Here is a 26,069-nt window from a genome sequence, read left to right on the forward strand (position 1 = left end):
TTGAAGGGCAGGTAAAATAAAGATTGCTGATTATTGACTATTGACTGGAATGTCTGTAAATGGCCTACTTAGCATGGCACATCAGGGTTCCCAGAGGAAGTAATTCTAGAGAAAGTGCTCCAGCAAATACTGTGAAAGCTGCAGAGTAAAGCTGTATTCAGCTGCCATACTGTTTTTTGCAACACTCCAATAAACAATACTAGCTGATTCTGTTTCAGCCATCCCAGTAGGAGCCAGATGTGTCAGGGGGGAAAAAAAGCCATCCTAGAATTGAATAATTGAGTCTCAAGTATTTCAACCCCATCTATACAAGCTACCCTTAGCCCACCCTTAGCTGAAGCCCCAGACAATGTGTAAATAACAAAAAACTGTCCCTACTTTCCCTTTCTGAATCTGACACTCAGAATACTTAAGAATAATAAAATGCTATAGATCATTTGATTTTGGGGTGGCTTGTTACACAGAAACACCAGAAAATAGCCAAATTGAGTGATACCAACCAAAGTAATGTTATATTCTCCATCACAGAAGAATATATACAACTTAGAATTGCATGCACTCCCCATTATTTGCAAATCAAATATTTGCCTATTTAAAATACAATCACCATGTTGCCCCTTAACTCTGTATAAAAACATTCGTTTAAAATATTAAAATTAGGGGTGCTTGGGTGGCTCAGTTGGTTAAGCAGCCAACTTTGGCTCAGGTCATAATCTCACGGTTCATGAACTGGAGCCCTGCTTCAGGCTCTCTGATGTCAGTAGAAAGCCTGCTTCAGATCCTCTGTCCCTCTCTCCCTCTCTTCCCCTCCCCACCATCCCCCCCCCACTCATTTTCTCTCCCTCCTTCCCTCTCTCTCCCTCTCTCTCTCCCTCTCCCTCTCAAAATAAACAAATAACTATGGGGCGCCTGGGTGGCTCAGTCGGTTAAGCGTCCCACTTCAGCTCAGGTCACGATCTCGCGGTCTGTGAGTTCGAGCCCCGCGTCGGGCTCTGGGCTGATGGCTCAGAGCCTGGAGCCTGCTTCTGATTCTGTGTCTCCCTCTCTCTCTGCCCCACCCCTGTTCATGCTCTGTCTCTCTCTGTCAAAAGTTAAAAAAAATAAACAAATAACTAAACTTAAAAAATAAAAAAAATAAAATATTAAAATAATCCTCCAGCCAACAATTTTTCAAAAGTGATCAGTTTATATAGTCACATAAAATTATTCTATTTCACAGTTTATTTTCACTTTGTATTGATCTTCAAAAACTCCCAGATGACAGTTTTTTGATTTAAAGTAAATTTAAGTATTTATTTTCTTTACAAAATCTATTTTTTTCTTTCTACACAATATCAATTTGAGAGAAAATTTCTGTTATATTTTGATGTTACTTTGCATTTTCTTAAGAAAAATATTTTAAAGGGGCGCCTGGGTGGCGCAGTCGGTTAAGCGTCCGACTTCAGCCAGGTCACGATCTCGCAGTCCGTGAGTTCGAGCCCCACGGCAGGCTCTGGGCTGATGGCTCGGAGCCTGGAGCCTGTTTCCGATTCTGTGTCTCCCTCTCTCTCTGCCCCTCCCCCGTTCATGCTCTGTCTCTCTCTGTCCCAAAAAATAAATAAATGTTGAAAAAAATTTTTTTTTAAAAATAAAAAAAATAAAAATATTTTAAGTAAACTACTTGGCTAAATTATAACATTATTAAAATGCATAAATATACCTGATTTAATAAATCAGTTACTTTATACACATACTTAGTAAGTTCAATTAAAATTAGGGTCATTTCTCTATTGAGTAATCAAATATTTTCATAATTTCAAAAACTGAAAACAAGGGAATAGGATCTATATGATAATTGTTTGATAATAGTTTATAAATAATATCATTCTGTTCAAATTTAAAGTATATCTTTTTAAAATTGTTTTAATGTTTATTTATTTTTGAAAGAGACAGAGACAGAGTGTGGGAGGGAGAGGGGCAGAGAGAGAGAGGGAGATACCGAATCCAAAGCAGGCTCCAGGCTCTGAGCTGTCAGCGCAGAGCCCAATGCAGGGCTCAAACCCATGAATGCGAGATCATGACCTGAGCTGAAGTCAGACACTTAAGCAACTGAGCCACTCAGGTGCCCCTAATTTAAAATATATTTCAAAAGGGAATATTAAAAGTACCATAGTTCTTTCGGACAATTTCAATTTAACGATCATTGTTTATGAAGAAGAAAAATATTTTTCAAAGTCTATCCTTGCAAACATAAATCTATAAAAGTTTGCAAAATCAATTGTTATCTAGGGTGAAATGAAAATCCAAACTAATTTTCCTTCTCATTCTTCTAAATTTTGACAGCCTTGGACATGTGGTTGCTTCAGTCTACAGCTGATATTGGCAAATTAGAACAAAAAGATCTGATTTGGCAATTCAATGTAGCCTTTCTTTAAAAAGTAAAAATCCATATACATAAAAAAAAAAGTCTCACAAGTTCCCCTAAGGCTTTTTTGAAGCAATAATATTCGGGGAAGTGAATATATGTTCAAAGCACATACTAGAGAAATATTATAAAGTACTTAAATAATGTTAAAGATCTCAACAATGCTTTACTAACTAAAACCAAAAGCTAAGTTCTGGCACTCTTAAAAAAAATACTCCTAAGAATATAAAAGTTGAAATCTGCATCTTAAAAATTACTTAGAAACTAAATATTTAAATATCGGGTACTTATTTTTATTGAAATTCCCATTAAAGAAACATGCCCAGTGAATAAATAAAGGAAGATGGTTCCCTAGAGCTGTGTTGATATCATTTTTCTGCATATAAATTACTTCCTGGTGAGAGACTCTAGCTCCACATCAAAGAGCATGGAGGCCAGTAACTCAGAACTGTGGAGGTCAGCAACTAGGTCACTCTTCCAGATGGCAGTCAAATTGCTCTAGTTCTAACTTGGAGTTATTCTACTTTTACCCTGAGTTATATGCTTTCTTTATTAAAAATAAGATCAAGTAAAAAAAAAGTAATAATTATCTGTTAAAAAGATAAAAACAAAATGGCAGAAAGCCTAAGCTGAAGTCTAAACACATAAATGAATTGTGTGTTTTTAATATACTTCATCATTTTTCTGACTCTTATTTCCTCAGTCTCAACTATGCACTCTTATCCATCTATCCCTGTAATATTTTGCAAAATTATTTCCTTGTTTTACATGTTTTAAAGTTTTTCTTTTCAGTAGAGTTTCTCCTATAGTCAGGAATACTGTGTAATGAACTAAGAAAAATTATGTCACCCTCAGCAGGCTCATGACCCACTAGAAGAACATTTGATCAAATTTAAGTCCATAGCCAGAATACGGTAAAGGCCACAGGAATACCCCTAAAGAAAGGGAAACAGAGAAGAAAAATATAATTGCAAGGCAAACTAGAATAGAATATGTATAAAGTGAAAATAAGATAAAATTGGAGCACAACTGTAGAAACAAGCAAGTAAATACCTATTGCTTTATTATTTTTTTAAATGTTCACTTATTTATTTAGAGAATAGAGAGCATGCAAGCAAGAGAGGACTGGAGAGAGAGGGAGAGAGAAAGAATCCCAAGCAAGTTCCACATTCAGTGTGGAGCCCAATGTGGGGCTTGATCCCACAACTTTGAGATCATGACCTGAGCTGAAATTAAGAGTCGAACTCAACCCACTAGCCACCCACGCACCCACCCCTGCTGCTTCATTATTTACTCCTATTATTGTATCTTATCACAATGGATACATTATTGAAGCATAATTTATACTCAACAAAATGCTTCAATTTTATTTGTAAATGTCTGGGTTCTTAAAAATACATACAGCTGCAATACCCAATTAAAATAAAGATTTCCATCATGCCAGAAAGCTCCCCAACTAACTTTCATCATGTTGTATTTCAATTTCAAAGTCTCTTTTCCTAATGTAGACAAAAAGCTCTTTGAATGAATGAAATGTACCTTGTTGATGACTGTTCCCAAGAACAAAGCATAGTATGTACATCAAAGTAAATGATAAATGCCTATCTGCAGGATTAATGACTAGTACAAGCAAGACTAAACAAAAAATAGATGATGTGGAAGGTGACAGAAAGGTGGCTTTTATAGAAAAAGTATAAATTGAGATTCAACATATTATATATAAATATATGCCTTTTGCATACCACAAAAGCCATCATTAATTTTTGGTAATGTGTGGTTATAATTGAACTTTCCTTGTAATAGCCTCTCTAGAATATTTATTTATATCCTGGAATCAATGTTTTAATTAGGGTTTTATATCAATCAAGTATAGTGCTAGTTGCAAGTGGCAGAGAAAAATATTCCTAAGTATGTATAAAAGGAGGATAATCATTAAATATATGTAGACAAAAAAAAAAAAGAGTAACAGAATTTACCAGAACTAATGACTCAAAAGTCAATAGGATTTTCTTTTCTTTCTTTCTTTTCTTAATCTTCTTTTTATTTTCTCCTTTTTTATGTTGTCATCTTCACTCAGGGTGAAAGAGGATGGCTATTTAAGTTTCAGGGATTATATTCAAATGTCTATACTATTAAAAAAATGATTTTTTTATCCTGAGTCAGTTAAAAAATACATTCAAATCATGAACTAGTATAACAGATTTAAGGAAAAAATCATAATTATACCATGGTTTTTTTACTAAGAAAGCAGGGCAGAAAGAGAAGATTCTTTCAAGCTTACTTCTTCAAAACCATACTCTCCTAAATTAAATTAGGGTTAGTATAAGATTAAATTGTTCAGAAATCTTCCTTTCTAATTACAATATAACTTACTTGAGGAAAGAGCTCATCCACAGTCATCAGTATAACTTAAAGATGACATTGCCTCTTCTTTAGAGAAGAAAGCGCTTTCTCCCCGAGGGGAACAGAAAAAGGATGTCAGGACAGGATGGAAGGTGAATGTTCTATAAAGAGAACCTCTGGAAATTCAAGTGGAACCAAGAAATATAAATAATTCAGTAATAAGGCAGAAAAAAAATTCATACCAGACTCTCTGAGATTTAGGAAAACTAATTTTGTTTTATTTTATTTTTTTTTAATGTTTATTTTTGAGACAGAGAGAGACAGAGCATGAACGGGGGAGGGGCAGAGAGAGAGGGAGACACAGAATCCGAAGCAGGCTCCAGGCTCCGAGCCATCAGCCCAGAGCCGGACGCGGGGCTCGAACTCACAGACTGCGAGATGGAGACCTGAGTCGAAGTTGGACATTTAACCGACTGAGCCACCCAGGCGCCCCAGATGATCATGTAGGTAACCAGATGATCCAATGTACACTGAAAAATGCACACAGCAAACCCAGGCATGGTACCCAAAATTGTAAGTAACTGTGGCATTTGGGGTTTGGGGGAGTCACAGGGTTAGGGTTTTAACCCATAGTTTTAAAAATACAGGACCTATCAACAAACGGAAAGGTGTCAGAGTAATGACACCCAACGAACCTTTCTGTATGTATTACATATATATGCATATACATATGTATATATGTCCTCTGTAGTCATCTCCACATTGATTCTGGTTTTGGCCATGGGGCTTGCTTTGTCTAATAGGACAAGAGCAAAAGTAACAAAAGCAGACACACACACACACACACACACACACACACACACACACACACATCTCTCACTGGGGCTTCTTGTATTATTTCTAATGTGTGAGGTCCAGGTAGTAAGCTGTAGACATGCAGCTCAGATGACAATCAACAGTAACCACCTAATGTTCTGTGAGTCCATCCAGCCCCAACTGAATGACCAGTCACACGAGTACCTCCAGTAGAAAACAGTAGTAGAAACATCCAGTTGAATCCAGCCCAAACTGCAGAGCCACAGAATTATGAGAAAAAATATTGTTGGTGTGTTAAGCCTCTGGTTTTTGAGGTGTGTGTGTGTGTGTGTGTGTGTGTGTGTGTGTGTGTACAATTACAGACTGAATAGAAATAGTGCCTTGAAATGGAGCACTGTCATAACAAAAACCTAAAATACTGCTTTGTCTTTGTGACCATCAGCAGCAGGAGAGGCTGGTACTAGAGGAGGAACAGCAGGGAGAGGCCTAATGTCAAGCCTGGAGGAACAGCAAACAAACTGCTACTGTGTCTGTAAAAGTGGTGAGGAAACTGCTGTGGAGGATGGGATAGTGGGGACCCAAGTGTGTAGAGACAGAACAACTGGCCAACATGAAAGTTCCCGGAAAGACAGTAACTGGACCTAAGGAGCTAGAGGATCTGGCTAAGGACATGTTCGAGCCACATTTGCAAAATAGCTGCTGGCTTCTTTTAGCTGGGTAGGATAAGGTATGAGAACAAAGAGAAGAGATAAAAATGAATCATTCATGTTGCAAGGTCAATTTGGAGGGAAAAAATGGAGGCGTCACGATCAGCTGGTTTGGAAAATAAAGCTTTTCCATCTCAAGTCTCTGGGTCTGGCAAAGATTCTGAAGCAATAAGTGGCCTCAAGGTAAAGATCAAAGCAAAGATATAGTAGCAAAGGCTTTTCTAAAGATCTCAGAGAGATTTAAGCTGTGCCTAATAGATCTTATCAGCTTGACAAAAATGGAATTCAAAAAATCATATGAATATTGTTACATAGTTGCCTGACACCCCTAAGGTAGAGAGAAGTTTGTCATGAAATTAATGTGACTTTTGGGGCAGGGAGTAAGCCTTCCAAAATGTCATAGGAAACTCACAAAGTTATTTAAATAAGGGTACTATTAAAAACCCTGCCAGCTTGGACTGAGAAGCAGGGGCTGAGGAAATTCGAAATTAAATGAGGTCTCTTGGCCCCATTTCTGAAACAGACACCGCAGGAGGGTTGCTTTGCTGCAAACATGAACCATTTCTTTTGAAAAAGGATGGACAGTCTAAAGGGTAGAGCCAAGAACTACAGAGAAAGCCAGGCTAAGAAAGTGCTCCTAGGGAGCAAAACTGGGGCCTAAATCAGAGACCATTCCCTGCTGTTAGGATAAGAAAACCGGAGACATGTGCCTGACTTTCACAATTTCTCTGAACAAGCTCTTCCTCTCTATTGTTTTAAATGGGAACACATTCGTTTTCTATTGCTGCATTATAAATTACCACAAACCATCGCCTTAACAGAACGTAAATTTATTATCTCACAATGTCTATGGGTTAGGAATCTGGGTACCAACAACTTGCCATGTTCTCTGTTCAGAGTCTCACCAGGCTCAATTCCAGGTGTTGAGCAGACCCATCATCTCTTCCGAGACTCAGGTAACTCTTCCAAGATTACTGTTGGCAGAATTCAGTTTCTGGTTGCAGGATGAAGGACCTCTACTACTAGAGAACACCTATCATTCCCTGCCACACGGTTTTCTCTACGAACTGGTAGTGTGTTTCCTTCTAAATCAAAAGAAGCATGTCTCTGATGCTTCACCGTCTTTTAAAAGACTCACCTGTTCAGATCAGGCCCACTCAGGGTAATCACCCCTTTGATTAACTGAAAGTGAAGTGATCAGTAATCTAATCATGTGAAAGACCATCATATTCTCTGGTCCCATCCCCACAGAAAGAGAAACAACTATTCGGGGCATGTACACTAGGAGGAGGAATCTGGGGGGCATCTTAGAATTCTGCCTACCACAGAGTGTAACCATTTGGAAACAGTATGCAGGCTGGATAACTTGTCTTTTTGCTTCAGAGAACTTTGAAAGAAGAGGACGTACATCGTGTACATCTAGACTTGATATGCTCACAAAATAATGGATTATGATCCTGAATCCATGATTAGATAAGACTTGGGGGACCTTATAAGTGAGTATACGTTAAATGTGAAGGGTTAGGAGTCATTTGGGTCCAGTGACACAATGTGATGGACTGTTAAAGTAATACCCATACCCATGCATCACTGTTCTCTATATCCATGTACTTATGAGGTTTCCTTTCCATTTACATTGAATTAGTCTTGCTTTCCCCAACATATCAGCAAATATCACGCAGACACTTTAAAGGTGTTTGTGCTTCCCGCTAAAAAATCAAAGAACTATAAACCCATGTTGAACTCTTGATAGTAGGTTCATTTTCCATAGTGATGTGGATTAGTGAGTCTGAATCAAGTACTTCATTTGTATTTGAAGATTAAGCAAATGATAAATGTAGGAAATGGGAGATTTGTTTCTTTCTGTTGGAAAAGGAAATTACAAATATTTTTAAAGAGATGCTAGAAGAACCTTGTGCTAATTAGATTGGAATTGGAGGATTCTAATGTCTGTCTATGGTTTTTAATACCCACATACAGGTAGGTAAGTGGGTGGGTTGATAGATAAGATAGATATAAACAAATGTTTGCTGAGGATACTTAGCAATGACAGCCTGGGAGCAATGAAATTATCAATACCCAGATGTTTTCTAAATACTATACCCTAGTTATAGGAAGCAAAGCTTCTTAGAGAAATTGAAGATCCCAGAGGTGGAGCAGAGAAAGTATAAGATTATCATGGAATATCTTAGTACGAAAGGAATAAAAAACTACCAAAGATTGATGCAGATAGATCTAAAGATTACAGAAGACTGCTTGAATTTCTCATTGTAAAAAAATGGCAAGTAGCTATCCTACTTATATCCTATGCTAAAAAACATGAACTCCCGTGATAGAAAAATACCACATGTAAAATACTAATTGGGCAAAGAAAAATAAAGTCTCAACAATATGATTGATCCTCAACATTTCAAAAGGCAAACTCTGATAATGTAGGCTATTACACATGTTTGTTTTCAGCACCTTTTCCAAAATGTATTTTTGGTCATAAGAATAATACATTAAAGAAAGTTTGTTATCTCTTTCAAATAAAATGCAAATGTGAATATATTACCTGTTTTTCTCAGAAATTATTTCAATATTTGATCTCCATGATAATAACAGTGCTGTTCAAAGCATCTCACATACAATAATTAAACCTCAACACTTACCGTATTTATTAATATTATTATTTCCTCAACTGTAAAGATGAGGAAAGTGAGACACAGTAACTTTCTCAAAACCATGCAGTTAGTTAATGGTACAGCTGGGATATAAGCCAAGGCAATCTCACTCCTGATGTTAGATTCTTACCCATTACACTGTTCAGCCTTTAATTGTGATAATAATGGAATAATATCTTCCCCAAATACCCACTGCCAGCTACCTTTCCCCTAGATAAGGAAATAGTTACACCTTTTAAAAATGAAGTGTACCAGAATCCTCATTTATTTATCATGACCCGATTTGCTTCTCTGGCTATTATGCATTTGGGGAATCCATTAAAGCTACTCTCTCATCTCAGTAAGTAAGTAACTAAGTCAGTAAATAAATAAATACCTCCTAATAAGAAAAGGTAACTTCTGTTGTTCATCCATTACATAAACTATTATTAACTGAACTTTTTCATGTCCCAAATCTGATTCTGTCAAGGGATGTTTTCATTAAATGAAATCATCACCTTGGTAACAATATTTATAAACCCCACACTTCAAAACAAGCTAAATCATATTTTTTAATTGTGTGTTTAATTCCATCAAATGTTGAAACTTCTAAAGACATTTAGAATGCAGAATACAGTTTAAATTTCTCTCAAAAACAGCTTTAAAATAATCCACCTAAACTAAATATTCTGAATACATACTGCTTGATGTTGATGTTCGCACCACAGAAACAGCCACAAGGTATATAGTCATGTATATAATACATGTACATCAACACATATATAAACAGTATATACACAGAGGTAGTATATAACTGTCAGTGTGAGTTAAAATAACAAGTGAACATCAGCCAGCATTGTATATTTAATTTGGAAGCTTTTTAGATATGCACTTAAAGTGACTGAAAGGATTCACAAGATTCTTACATGCTCTCAAATACATTTTTCTAGCAAATAATTATCCTCTGAAAATGTTATCATAGGGTTCAAGCTCATGTATTATTTAAAAAGCAATCTTGTAACTCATTCAACTGTTCATAGGTAAAAATCTATTAGATAACAGTAGCAGAGGCACAGAGTTCTTCCCCCCACCCCCAGGAAAACCAAAGATAACCAACGTGGTCTTTAGAAGACCATGCTTACTCTAATAATAATAAAAACTCTGTTTATGAAAAATAAATAAATGACAGTTATCACTATCCCTGATGTTATAATAATATTTAAATTTATTTTTGATAGATCAAAACAAAATGTTTATCACTAAATACATTTTTGTTATTGAATTATAAAAGAATAATCTAAAAACTCCAAATAGCACCCACACATATCTCATTAATAAATCATATTCCTTTTCAATTTAAGTTTAACTCTGCTAAGGATAGTTCTCCATTTTCATTGTCTGAAATTTTTGAAACTATAGGGACATAACAAAATTAAAATAAAAAATAAGACTACCTATAGATTAAAAGTGAACAGCACTCATTTTTTTAATCATAGTTGACACCTAATGTTACGTTAGTTTCAGGTGTTCAGCATGATGATTCCACAAGTCTATAGGTTATGCTATGCTCAGATCGTAGCTACCATCTGTCTCCATACACTATTGCAATACAGTTGACTATATTCCTGATGAACAGTAATCACTGTAATAATTGTATATATATACATATATATATACATACATATATACATATATATATATATATATATATATATATATATATATATATACAGAGAGTTTGTGTGTGCATGCACTTCTTCAGACCAAGATCTATAGAATTTATTCTCTTGTTTTGGAGATTTAAGAATATATCACTGGCGGGGTGCCTGGGTGGCTCAGTGGGTTAAGCGTCTGACTTGAGCTCAGGTCATGAGCTCACAGTTCATGAGTTCGAGCCCCATGTCTGGCTCTGTGCTGACAGCTTGGAGCCTGCTTCAGATTCTGGGTCTCCCTCTCTCTCTGCCCCTCCCCTGCTAATGCTCTGTCTCTCTGTCTCTCTCAAAAATAAACAAACATTAAAAAAAAAAAAAGAATATATCACATAGTGAGAATGAGTCTCTTTTGAGAGATACTCAACTAGAAAATCTACATAAAATACAAAAGAAAATATAACAAAAACAGTGTTTGAAGACACAGGTAAATTGATGAGGCAATTCGACTTTAGCAGAAAAAAAATCCCAGACATGAGAAATCTCTCAAAAAGGAGGCCATCATACTGCATCAATATTGTCTTACAGGATATTTGCTGATTCCAGGCAAACCGGAAGTTGTATATGTGGCTGGGCACAGCACTGACAGTTTTACATTAGTTGAACAGAAAAAAAAAAAATTAGAGACTTAAAGGCTGAGGACTCTAGTGAAACAAAAATGGAGAACTGAGGTCAAAAATGTACCAGATGTTCTACCAAAATTATTATGGAATTTTCAAGCAGTATAGAGTGGAGACTAAAATGCAAGGCAGAGATTTTCTGTAAATTATCATAGTTTTCTGAAGCCCTGAGGTGTTGAGAAGACAAGTTTTATTCTTATCTTGCCAGGCTGGTGGGTCCCTGATAAATACAACAACTTATGAAACTGCTGGGCAGGTGAGACCACAATGTAAAATGCAAGCAGGAGTAAATAGAAAGTGTCTAAAACTGGAAATTGGGTTAAACTCAGCTCAATCCCTGCATTACCCATTTTGCAAAGAAAAGAGTGATCTCTCTCTAGAGGCATTTACATCATCTAGAATTTTTAATTTTTTTTTTGTCACAACGTCTGGCTTTTAATAAAAATTTTGCCAAGCAAACTAAGCACGACACAAATGAGGGTAACAAAAAATGTCAACAGAAGTTTACCTACAGATGATCCATATATTAAAATTATCAAAGACTTTTAAGGTTCTATGCTTAATAAGTTCTAGTTAACAAAAAATAAGATTGACAAAATAGATAAAAATTTAGAGCACTTCTCCAAAGAATTGGCATCCATAAAAGAGTCAAAGATAATTTCTGGAAGTGAAAAATACAATAACAAAAGTTAAGAATGCAGTAGATGGGTTTTAAATTTTCATCCTAAAGTGCTGACTGTCAATCAAAAGGGTCATATTCCACTAAAATATTTTTCAAAGTCAAAGTAAAATAATATTTTTGAGCACACAAAAACCATGTGAGCATTTTCATTAAAGAACTATTATAATAGCTTGTGATATAAAATATAAAAATAAATAAAAGCAAGATGTGTAATAATCCTACATTGAACACTATAAAACTTAACTGAGAGAAATTAAAGATGACATAATAAATGAAGGGATACCCCATGAGATAAATTAGAGAGTCAGTATTGTAAAGATGTCAATTCACCTCAAATTCTATGTATAGATTCATCAAAATTACAATCAAAAGTACAGTATTTTTAAGTTGAAATGCTATTTTTTTAATGTATATGCCAACATGAATAACCTACGACAGCTAGAACAAACCGGAAGAAGAACCAAACTGGAGAACTTACACTATCGGGTATTATAACATTATAAGGTTACACTGGTTAGAATACAGTGATACCGGCAGATAAATAGAACACAGGAAAAAAAATAGATAATCTGGAGGCAGACTTTTTTCTAAAGATTTTTTTTAGGTTTATTTATTTATTTTGAGAGAGAAAGAGAGAGAGAGAGAGAGACTGAGGAGAGGAGGGGCAGAGAGTGAGGGAGAGAGAATCCCAGGCAGGCTCCACACTGTCAGGGTGGAGCCTTACATGGGGCGTGAATTCTCTGTGAGATCATGACCTAAATATATATATATATACATATATATATATATATATATATATATACATATATACATATATATGTATATATATATATATTTATATATGTCAACTGATTATATATCACATAATATTAACTTTAGATGGATTGTAAATCTAAATGTGAAAGTTAAGACAATGAAGTTTATAAAAGAACACAGAGGAGGATATATTTATGACCTTAGGAGTACATAAAGATTTTATATTAGGAAACAAAAATTTCTCAATATAAAGGGTAAAAAAGGAATTGATAAACTGGGCTATAATAAAATAGTTAAATAGTAACATATAATATATATTCCTTACATATTAATAACAAAAAGACAAACACAATGGAAAAATAGGTGAATGATTTGAATACTCATTTCAAAAAAGAGGATATTTGAATAACAGATAAACATATGGAAAATTGTTCAACTTATTGGTAATCAAGGAAATAGAAATGAAACCACAGCAAAATATTGCTCAAACGAACCAAAGTTGCTAAAAAAGCAAAATATGGAGCAAGTATAACCCTTATTTACTGATGGTAAAATTTTAACCTGATACACATCTTTGGAAAATTATTTGGCTATAACTACTGAAACTAAGTAGACAACACATTCCTACACATATACATAACAGAAATACAAAAACTTGTCCAATGAAACACTGAATTTTTATTATCATAAAGACTGAAATATAATAAACATCTGGATGGTTACTAACAGAAAAATGGAGGCTTATAACATGATACACAAGAGTACCACAGAGCGAGCAATGAGAATGAATGAACCATTGCCATGTAACAGGAATGGATCTCACAAACATAATACTGAGCAGGTAAAAAGTTAAGATATGTAAACGTGTCCTGCATTATCTAATTTATTTTAAAAATGCAACACTATCTATGGTGGGTGAGGTAGGGATGTCAGTGTTACTTTGGGGTGAAAGAGTGACGGGGATGCAAGACCAGTTTCTTGGATTCTGCCAATCAATGCATTTTAGATCACATACACCTCGATCTACATTTTAAAATCACATTTTTAATATACAAAACTTTTTTTAAATGAGGCAAATAGAAACATCATGAATCTATAGACAGATAAACAGAATTTGGTTACAATTGAGTCTTGGTTGTATGAGCATGTTCACTATGTGGAAAATCATACAACTTATGCATTATGACTTACACATTTTTCTATAAGTAAGTTTTACTAGAATGAATTTCTAAAATAATGTCTTATGCTTATCTTGAAAGGAATAACTATTAAATAAAAGGTGCTAGAGTTATTTTCTTGACAGGAAAAAAAATTATATTTTCCTCTTCACATCACAATTTTCTTCAGGATGTACTCCAGATACATTAAAGGAATAAATATAAAATAAAATTATTTAATTAATTTATTTTTTTTGAGAGAGAAAAAGAGAGCGAGCATGAGCGGGGCAAGAGACAGAGAAAAAGAGAGACAGAGAATCCCAAGCAGGCTCCATGCTGTCAGGACAGTCCAGCATAGGGCTCAATCTCACAAACCATGAGTTCATGACTTGAGCTGAAATCAAGAGTTGGACACTTCACCAAGTGAGCCCATAAAATATATTTTTTTAAATGTATGACAGTATTTATAGACCCTTAATATAATATTTCTGTGTGTAAATTTGAAAATGGAATTATCTATGGAAAATAGTAAATATACATAAAATTATAAATACTAAAAAGATGTATAATCTGAGGAAAGCAATAGAAGTACAATAAAATATTTGGATTTCAATATATTGATATTCACAGAAAAAATCAATAAAAACCTCTATGAAGTTAAATACTTTTTATCATTCATATTACTCACTGAAAGAATATTTCATGAGGTCACCCGGGTGGCTCAGTCAGTTGAGTGTCTGACTTCGGCTCAGACAGTGCAGAGCCTGCTTCGGATTCTCTGCCTCCCTCACTCTCTTTCCTTCCCCCCTCATTCTCTCTCTCTCTCAAAAATAAACATTAAAAAAAGAGTATTTCGTGGATAATGTTACAAAGTAATTATTTAACCATCAAATATTTTTTTAGCACCTAGGTATGGTGGACGCCATGGCATGGATTAGATATAAAGTGATGAGCAATTTATCAAAGAATTTACATTCTAATAAAGACATTAATAATATAAACAGCTAAATAAACACATAACATTGTAAAAATGACTGGAAGGAAAAGGAGGCGACATTTAACAGAGACTTATAGGGTTTACACTGGGCTTCCCGTGGTCTTCTCCTCTCACGCTTTCCTCTGACTCTACTTCCCTTTTAGACCAACTTTTCAATGTGGAGTGTCTTAGGGTTTAGTCCTAGAATTTCATGTCTTACTATTACACTCAAACTATGATTTGTCTGGAATCAATGATAATTCTACCACTGGACTAATCCTATGACTTCTAATGGCATATATACCTTGATGACTCCACAATTTTTTCTCTGGTTCAAATATTTCCCCAAACTATATACAGTAAAACCCTGGTTTGTGAGCATAATTTGTTCCAGAAATGTGCTTGTAATCCAAAGCACTTGTATATCAAAGCAAATTTCCCCATAAGAAATAATGGAAACTCAGATGATTTGTTCCACAACCCAAAAATATTCATATAAAAATGATTACAATACTGTAATATAACACAAAATAATAAAGAAAATACAAAATATAAGGGCACCTGGGTGGCAGTGGCAGTTAAACGTCTGACTCTGGCTCAGGTCATGATCTCGCGGTCTGTGAGTTTAAGCCCCACATCAGCATCTGTGCTGACAGCTCAGAGCCTGGCGCTTGCTTTGGATTCTGTGTCTCTCTCTCTCTCTCTCTCTGCTCCTTCCCCACTCATGCTCTCTCAAAAATAAACATTAAAATTTTTTTAATAAAGAATAAAATAAAAACAAAATACAAAATATAAAGAAAATTAAACAAATTCACCTGCACTAACCTTTGAAAACCTTCATGCCTAGTGTGAGGGAGACAAGAGAGAGGAGGGTAATTGTATAGGACGACTTTCACTATCACTAATGGAATCACTGCTATCTATTGGTCCAATGGAATCTTTTTCTTTTTGTGCAATTTTAACAAGGAATCTACCCAATGACCTAGAATGAAGCAAAGCATTCCTAAGCTTACTCTTGCATGGAAAAGTAAAAGACTATCCATAGGTGCTTTGAAGTGATAAAAAATACACTAGAGCCATTTGTGGACACATTCCAACGTTCTGAAAAATCATTGGTTTCTGCCAAACACCACAGTCTGAGACTGAGCATTTAAGCATGGGAGATGATCACCCACAATCCTGCAGTGAGTGAGTGAGACAGAGAAGAACCATTGACTCAGTTGTGATCATGTGATGTTTGCTATCACATACTATTTGTATTGCAAGACATTGCTCATTTATCAAGTTAAAATGTATTAGAAATGTTTGCTTATCTTGTGGAATACTCATAGAACAAATTACGTGCAATCCAAGGCTTTACTGTATATCCTTCCACTAAGTACACATGTCCAAAATGGAAATCTTGATATCCCATACACAACATGATCCATCCCCAAATTCTTACTTCATTATGTGTCAATCCTATTCATGCAATTGCCTAAGCCAAAAACCCTATAAGCATCCTGACTGCTCTTTTCTCATACTCCAGATAAAAACAGAAGAATATCCTGTGGTGTCTGGGTGGCTCACTTGGCTAAGCATCCAATCAAGCCCCACATCAGGTTCTGCACTGACAGCATAGGGCCTGCTTGGGATTCTCTCTCTCTCCTCTCTCTCTGCCCCTCCTCCTCCCCCCCCCCCCCCACTGTCTCTCAAAATAAATAAATGTTAAAAAAAAAAAAAGAAAAACAGATGAGTATCCTGTCCTCTGCCTTCAGAATATATCCCATGTCTGATCACTTATCAACAACTGTACTGTCATGTTAATCCAAGCCACCACCATCACATATCCAACTATGCAATAGCCCCCATATTGGTATCCCTTATTTATATTCTATAGTATATTCCCCTTATAATCATTTCTCCATACATCAGTCTGAATAATCATTTCAAAACACAGATCTGATGGTGTCTCTTCATTGCTTACAATCCTCCAAAGTTCATACTTCACATAAAATTGGTAATCTTTACTATTTTCCAAAATGCCCTACATGATCTGGCCACAACACTCTTCAGGAATCATTTTCTACTGTTCTCTCCCAGATGACCATGTTCCAGCCACACAGGCACCTTGCTCTTGGTACTGAGCATATGCTATCTTTTAACAACAACAATTAATTCCTTCTAGAGAAGGTTTGTATATTTGTATTTGCCTCATTTAGAATAGGTTCTATGTGTAAGCATTCACTAAACATTTTGTATTGGTGATGTTGCATGGCACACATTCTTTTGAGTCAGTTCCTGTTTATCCAATATCAGTTTACAAAATTTCTATTTTCCTTCTATATTCAGACAGTATCTTCCCAAAGAGAATAATTAACTCAGACTTCTTTCTGAAAGTTGACAATTTTCTTGAAAGTCTCATATATTCTTTTCGAAACTATCTCAGATTCTAGAATTCTATTATTAGGAAATGCTTTAGTTAAAAAAAAAAGGAGGGGGGAATTGCTTTAGGAGAATAGTCACCCAAATTAATAATATGGAGTTAATTTGTGTACATTCAGAAAGGAAAAAAAAACAATCACACTTAAGTCCATATTACACACCATGTTTCAGAAAGGCAATGCAGTTAAGAATTCAACAGCCCTCATGACATTAAAAGGAAATGTTCATACAATTACTGACTTTATGGTTCTTAGTTTTTTCCTGAGGGAAAGTCAATAAAGGAATAAAGGAAATATACTTTTAACTATATTGGCTTTATATGAACATTTTGTTTATTTTAATTGCTAATATTGTTTAAACATACATTTCTTTTATCTTAAAGCACCATTATCAGCATCCTATTGTTGATGAAATAATAGATTGGTTCCATTTAATTCTCTCAAATTGGCTAATAAATGAATAATAAATTAAGTTACTGCTCCTTTATAGTTTCCTGCCTTCTCTCATGTATTTTCTTCTGTGGTCTGTATCTACTTTCTTCCACTGATAATATGTTTCAATAAAAAGATTCATAGTCATCATTCTCCCTGATCCTGAGATAGATTCTTCATTGTTAATATATTAAGATTAACATATTAACGTTGGTCTCCTTCTCAATTGTTCACAAATGTGGAACTAACTACTAGATGCCCAATCTTTCTCTCCCTGATCAACAAGATACCATCTGGATAAGAGAATTTTGTATTTGCAAAAGCATAGGGATTAGAGATAGTGGCTTGTAATCCCTTTTACCTGCCCAATATGCTTCAGCCAGTTTCTGCAGAATACCTCCATCCCTTTTCTTATTCCTGTGTACCTTGTGGGCTACATGTTTTACCCCTCAAAGAGCACTATAGAAACGAGGAAGCTAAAAGAGAAGGAAAGGGTGAAGCTATACCTGCAGGCCACAAAGGAAGAAGAATAGGAGATTAGAGTCAGAAAGAAAAGGAAGGGTATCTGCTTTGTTCTTGCTAGTCCAATATTTGGTAACAGACCTGTGCTCTAGTTCTGTCTTACCCTCTCTCTTCACTTTACAGCAAAATTACTAGAATGTGTTTCTTTGTGTCAGACAAGTTGACTGTTCCCCTCAGTTAACACTGAAGTTTCTCCTTCTTCCTCCAGTTACTGGCCACATCTGAATAACCTCCCCTCCCACCTCCCTAAATCTGATATCAACAAATTCTGGCAAGGAACCAAGTTTATTTGCTGTAACTCTATTTGATCTTAGACTCTTATTACCAGGCCCCTTAGACTCTTAGCACCAGGCCCCTCCCTCAGGGGTCTAAACTCAAACTCTATCTCCTGTAATTCCCACTAGTATATAGATAAAGCTCCCACTCCCACATTGTCCCCACTTTGGGTTGTGTTTGTTTACTTATAGGCAAACATAAGATTGGCACACTCTATCACAAAGCTACTTGGACAACAATGGAGCTGAATATTAAGCTGAATAATGATATTAATTCTCAAACCCACCAAGTCCACTATGAAAATGTAGGCATCCTGATCTGGGAGGACTAGGAGACTGAGACATGAGTTTGAGAAAGCCAAGTATATGCACTAAAAAAAACCCTTGAAATCCTAGGCCTACTTCATTCACAGGACCTTCAGAAGTAGCCTACTTTATCTTTCAAGACAACATGCTTCACTCAGGTTTGACTCTGCCTCACCTCCTAGCCATAAGATTAACAATTAGGATTGTCACTACACAACCTGACAAAGAAAGGGCAATGTCAGCTAAAGGAGGAATGATACTATCTCTTCAGTGATCTGGAGGACTTAGTCCACACATACTGATGGGGGAGGAGTGGATCTGGTAAGAATTTGAACAAAAGGTCAGAACCCGGAGTTGGAAAATGTTATCAATATGGTAGCAACCTCCTGGATTTAGAGAGTAACAACATCAACCTACCAATTGACTATAATTTTAGGAAAGTGCCTTACAGACACTTTCGGTGAGTAGGGTACTGGCATTATTAGGAAAAAAGTGGTAGATGTTCTTGGTATGTCAGAGCTGATGGTAGGATACATTATCATAAATTTGACCATTTGAGCAGCACAAGGCATGACATAAAGGAGACAATAATGATGTTTAACTATCAGAGGCAAATTGTTTGCAATTATTATAAAGAATATCAATATCTGAGTAGCAAACAGGTGAACGAATCCTTAGAAATCCTTGGGGATGGTCAAGAGACCATGAATTCCCTTGAGATAAAACATATAAGTAACCAAAAAAGGCACTGTTTAATCTACACAAAAGAATAGAGCCTGGACAATTCATAGCTACCTTGGTTTAAAGTCACAAACTATGCCAATTCAGATCTGAACCAGTTTTCACAACTTAAACTGACTGACTAAAGAAGTAACCAGGAGTCCAGGAGAAGGAACAGACAAAATTATGGCAATTATACACTGTAATGTATCCCTCAGTTCTCCCCCCAAGGACTTATGGCTATTTACTAGAATGACTTTACTCACAAAATGGGACCCCCAAACTTTTCAAAGAATTTTGGCTTTGACAATATAAAGACTCTGGTCCCTACAAAATAAAGCTTCCATGAAGTAGTATAACAACTGTGCAAAAAAACATAAAAAGCCATAACTGCTGCCCCAATCACTTTTTTCTCTTTGTTCAAGGAATCACCAATCTGATTCTCAGAAATTAATGCTTTGGTTACAAAATGAGGGAAGGGAGGCAAGAACTGTGGAGATTTTTACCTTGCTTATAAACCAAGGAGTTATCCTGACACAGTTTCATAGATGTTAGCAAGAAACATTAGACTTCTGAGTCAGAGACAAAGAACTCTGTTACTCAAGGCACAATAGATACCTTAACCTTCCTGTTACCATCAGTTCCTTCCACCTACCATCCCCCCAGGCAATATGAGAAGGCCCATCTGATGTCCTGAATGTAGAGGTTTTGGATTATATCTGAGGAACCTCAAGCTTAGAAAGCTCCAATGTCTTAAACTGGGGTGTTTGCAAGCCAGCCTAACTATTGCCATGGAAAGACAGATTATATAGTAAAGAAATCCTTGTGCCCTCCGCCCTGGAGTGAGATACTATCTCTGTCTTCCAATGATGTTTGCTGTATAAACATCCTTGAAAAGATAGTTCAAACAACACAACTTAATAGAAGTCATTCAAGTATGAAACAGATCTAGGGAGAATTATATCCTAATAATAACCAACCCTCATTTCTATATCAAATCACTAGAATTTTCCCATACATGTATACTGTCTGCCACTCTGATTCTGATTTGACTGACAGGGCCGAAACCAAATCAGTTTGAAATGTTTTATGTGGCATTTAACTAAAGCTACTACCAATACGACCTTAACAGCAAAATGATAACAACTTGTACTATTGATTCAACCTTGTAGCCCACACTCTCAGCTGAATAAACCCTATAAACCATCAGCATTTAGCTTAGAAAGCCAGGTGGCATTCTCCCTAAGTGTCTGTATTGACCTTTCTACTTGGTCTGAAACATCAATTCAGAAACAGCAGGCTGTATTAAAGATCTCCAGACTCCACCTTGGACAAAAAGTAAGACAATTCAACCAATTGAGCCTGACCTGTCTGGATGTCTTCCATGATTTTAAATACTTGAAGGATTCTTATGACTAACCCTAAGGTGCAAATCACTATTTTTTCAGGAGGATGAAATTTAATGCCTAGTTCCCCATACAAGAAATACAATCTCAATGATACACAAAATGATACACAAGGTACTTCTGGAAAGAAAGGGGTACTTACCATGTTGTGGACCCCCCAAGTGGGACTACTTTCATTCTCAGTCATTTCATGGAGTGGAAATGTCACCTTGCTATTGGCATGAACAAACAGGACAGACTAGAATGACTTTCTTTGAGAAGTTTCTCCAAAAACAGATGAGACTCAACAATTCCAAGTGAACTGGGAAGGAACCATATGGTCTACCAGTTGGCTGGGGTGCACTTCGGACACACTATCAATCTGTGCCCTGCAGGTCAAACTTGAGGAACCCCAAAGAAAACTTGGGTTTTGTTGCAGTTATTGCAATGTTACCTTTCCCATAGGAGAGTAAAACATTTTTATTTCTAAAATAATTATAAAAGGTTAATCCTTAGAAACTTGTAGTTTTTAAATATAACTGAAGTGCTAAACATACTTTTTATGTCTCTATCACATGTAGCAAAATGGCAGTAGACTACCAAAAATTCACATATGAATTAGTCTGTTTATAAAGTAATATTTTACAATTAACATAAATACTTATTTTTCTACATATATTAGGGAGTAATTAAAATGACAACATGGGCAATATTAGAGCTCTGACTTAATTGAGGGATGTTTGGCTGATTACAAGCAGTGTATTCATTTTATAAAAATGAAATTCTAATTAGTGTTGGCTTCCTGTCAAAATCAGTAATTAACAAAGTTGTCAAAGTCAATCCTATTATTCATCTTGATAATGAAATTATTTAAACATCAAACATGAATGTTCTATTAGCTTGAGGAGTATAATTGTTGTTAACATTGCTCATAGGGCTTAATAAACATATCACATCAGCTACACTATCTACCTAAATACCTGTACACAGATGCTTATGATTAAGAACTTGTGAAGCTTTGTAAGATTAAGTATGTGACTGAGATTGTGTTACAAATAATATTTTTCTTGAGTTGGTACATGTGACATGAGAAAATCTGGCTCTATTTTTCTGAAAGTGAACCAGAATGTGTTTTTATGATCTGCAAAACTAACCTGCATTTATTTAAACTGTTCAATTTTATGACTTTGGCATATCCATGAAACCATTATCCATTACTAAACATACCCATCAATGCTGAAAGGTTCCTCCTGCGTATTTAATTCCTCCTTCCAGCCCTTCCCCCATCTAAACCCTGTTTCCAGGCAACCACTAATCGGTTTTTATTTCTTATCATATATTTGATTTAATTTAATATGAATTCAAACACAGAGTATGATTTTTGTCAGGATTCTTTCACAATAATTATTTTGAGATTCACCCATATTGTGTTTTGTAATAGTAAATAATTATTTTTTGTTGCTAAGTAGTATTCCAATGTATAGCTATATCATAGTTTGTTGATGCATTCAACTTTTTTTGGACATTTGGGTTATTTTAAGGTTTTACTATTACAAAGATACTACGAATGGTAATGCATAAGTCTGTGTATTGGGACATATGTTTTTATTTGGTTTGGACAAATACCTAGAAATACACAGATGATGGTAGATCTACTATATTTTACATTAATTTTTTTTCAAACTTCTAAACTTTTTTCCTAAATGAGAAAAGTTGTACCATTTTACATTCCTACCCACAGGATATAAAAGTTTCAGTTCCTGCATATCATTGCAAATGGTTTGTATGATCAGGGTTTTTTTTTGTCCATTTAAAAAAAATAATTTTTAATGTTTATTTATTTTTGACAGAGAGAGACAGACAGAGTGCGAGCAGGGAAGGGGCAGAGAGAGAGGAAGACACAGAATCCGAAGCAGGCTCCAAGCTCTGAGCTGTCAGCATAGAACCTGACGTGGGGCTTGAACCCACAAACTGTGAGATCATGACCTGAGCCGAAGTCAGTTGTTCAACTGACTGAGCCACCCAGGCACCCCAATTTTTCTGTCTATTTTTACTACTCAAATGTGTAGGTAGTGGTATTATATTGCAGTTTTAATTTACATTCCCCTAATGACTAATGATTTTGAACACTTTTCATGGACTTGTTTGCCATCTGTGATTTTCTTTGGTGAGTTATCTGCTAGAAATATTTTGTTCATTTTTTTATTGATACACCATTTTTTATTACTGAGTTTTGAGAATTATAATCTTGTATAGAAGTCTTTTATCAGATATGTGATTTTCAAATCTTTTCTCCCATTCTTTATCTTTTAATTCCCTTAATAGTATCTTTTAAAGAAATTCTTATTTTTTAATAAGCTCAATATATATATATGTATATATTTATATATATAATAAATCATACTTTGGCATACACATAGGATACATAGTTTTTATCTAATTTTTATTTTTGGAAATCTAAAAATGTGTAGCTTATCTTCATGTTGATGATACATTTTGAGTTATTTTTATTATACTGTTCAATGTATGCATTTAAGACTCTTTTTATGCATACTGATATATAAATGTCTCAACACTTTTGTTTTAAAAGATTATTCTTCCTATATATTCTTTATGTACATTATCTCTCTCTCTCTGTATATAAACATATATATATACATATACACACACACACATCTCTGAACTGTCTGCTTTCTTTCATTCATCTGTTAATCTTTTTATCTATCTTTATGTTAGTTCCACATTGACATGGGATATAGAGGTTTATAACGAGTCTTAAAATCAGACATTGTGCATTCTCAAAATTTTTGTTTGCAAAGTCTTTTTGCCTACATTAGGATATCTGAATTTTCAAATAATATTTGAAATCAACTTACCACACTTTCTTTCTATTGTAAATGGTTTATTTTAAATTTTGAGGGTACTTATTGTTAAGTATATTGTTTTTAAATCTAGAAACCGTATTCTCAACTACAAGTCCTAGTACTTTTTTTGTTGTTGTTAAATTCCATTGAAGTTTTTACTTAGCCAAGGGTGTATTCTGTAAATAAAAACTACTTTACTTCTTCTTACTTTATTCTTAGCCAGAATGCTTTTATTTTTATTTTTTTCTTACTGCATTTGCTAGCCCTTCCAATTCAGTATGAAATACAAGCAATGAAAGCAGACATTCTTCCTTTTTCCCTGACCTTTTAAAGTATTTAGTCTTAATCATTACACATGATATTAGCATTAAGTTTTTCACAGAAGCCCTTTGTCAAACTTCCTTTAAGGAAGTTCCCTTGTATTTCTATTTGTTGAGAGTTATTAGGAATGGCTTTTAGATTTGCCTATTTTCTATGTTGTTGGACTTACACTCATAAAATTTCTAATTACAGCCCCCTTATTAACATTTTACTCTCTGTACAACCTGTAGTGATGTAACCTTCTCATTTCTCGTATTTGTCATGCATGTTTTCCTTTTCTCATCAGTCTCGCCAGAGATCTGTCAATATTACTGATCCCCTGAAAGAACCAACTTTTCTCTTCGGCTATTTTAGAGCCAGCAGCATCCCAGGCTCCACCCCCGCTGCTGCTGCCACTGGGACTGCACACCAGCACCCTGGCGGACAGCGCCGCCTCAGTGCAGGACATGAAAAAGTATAGCAACATAGAGAAAAACAAAATCAACGTGCAAAAATCAGCAGGATGAAAGTAAAATGTTTATTGGAGGCTTGAACTGGGATAGAAACAAGAAAGATCTATCTTTCCTCAATCTGAGGATGTTGTAGGCTGTACAATTAAAACAGACCCAGTGACTGGAAGATCAAGAAGATTTGGATATGTGCTTTTCAAAGATGCTGCTAGCATTGATAAGGTTTTGGCACTGAAGGACCACAAACTGGATGACAGACCAGTTTGATAGACATCCAAAAGGCCAAAGCTTTAAAAGGAAAAGAACCCCCCATCAGGGTTTTTGTGAGTGGATTGAGCCCAGATACTTCTGAAGAACAAATTAAAGAATATTCTGAAGCCTTTAGAGAGACTGAAAATATTGAATTCCCATGGATACAAAAACACATGAGACAAGATGATTTTGTTTTATCGTGTGTACAGAGTCAGTAAAGACATCATTAGAAAGCAGAGACCATCAAATTGGTTCTGGGAAGTGGATCAAAGTTGCACAACCCAAAGAGGTATATAGGCAGCAACAACAACAAAAAGGAGGAAGTGGTGCGGCAGCTGGAGCTGCACCTGCAGGAGGAGTGGTACCAGGCATCATGGATGAGGTAAGCACCACAACTGGAACCCAGGATTTAGTAACTATTATGATCAAGGATATGGAAATTACAATAGTGCCTATGGTGGTGATCAAATCTATTGCGGCTATGGCAGCCATGCTTATACTGGATATAACTATGACAACTATGGACATGAATGGACAGGGATATGCAGACCACAGTGGCCAACAGAGCACATATGGCAAGGCCTCTGGACGGCATGGCAATAACCAAGACAATTACCATCCATACTAAAGGAGGACATTGAAGAAAATGGCAGGGGGTTGCTAAAGTTAACCCATCTTGTAAGACAGCATTGAAGATTGGTCATCTGTTGATCTGAGATCAGTTGTACAAGACACAACTGTGTCCAAATATATACAGCCACCAATTAGTTTTCTTTGTTTATACGTTGTCTTTTGCTATCTGTTATAACTGGATGTAGATTTGTGTTTATATGAATTTTATTTGTAGGATTTCATGTTAAACCTCAAGTAAATGCTTCCTTATGTGAAATAAATAAAAATAAAAGAACCAACATCTGGTTACTGTAATTTTTCCTATTACTTTTCTGCTTTCTGTTTAATAATATCCATGCTCATTTTTATTATTGTATTTCTCCTCCTTTCTTTGGGTTTAATTTATTCTTCATTTTCTAGGTTGTTTTTGGTTTTGTTTTTATTTAAATGAATGTTGTGGTTCTTGATTTGAGACCTTTCTTCTTTTCTTATATAGGTGCTTACTGTTATAAATCATCTCCTAAATATTGTTTTAGTGGAATCCCACAAATTTGGATAAATAGCGTTTTCAGTTTTATACAGTTAAACATCCAATTTAATTTCATTTCCTCCTCAATGTCTAGATTATTTTATTTTTTTAATTTAATATTCAAAAATTTGGGAATATTCAGGATTAATTTTAAATTGAATTCTTAT

The 26,069-nt window shown here is 35.2% G+C and overlaps 1 pseudogene; it reads left to right on the top strand.

The window, feature by feature from the left end:
• Window positions 1-25,389, top strand: part of LOC101087038 — a 49,903-nt pseudogene extending 24,514 nt beyond the window's left edge.
• Window positions 25,390-26,069: the final 680 nt, after the last annotated feature.

This window comes from Felis catus, chromosome F1 (assembly GCF_018350175.1).
Source record: "Felis catus isolate Fca126 chromosome F1, F.catus_Fca126_mat1.0, whole genome shotgun sequence".
Lineage (NCBI taxonomy): Eukaryota > Metazoa > Chordata > Mammalia > Carnivora > Felidae > Felis > Felis catus.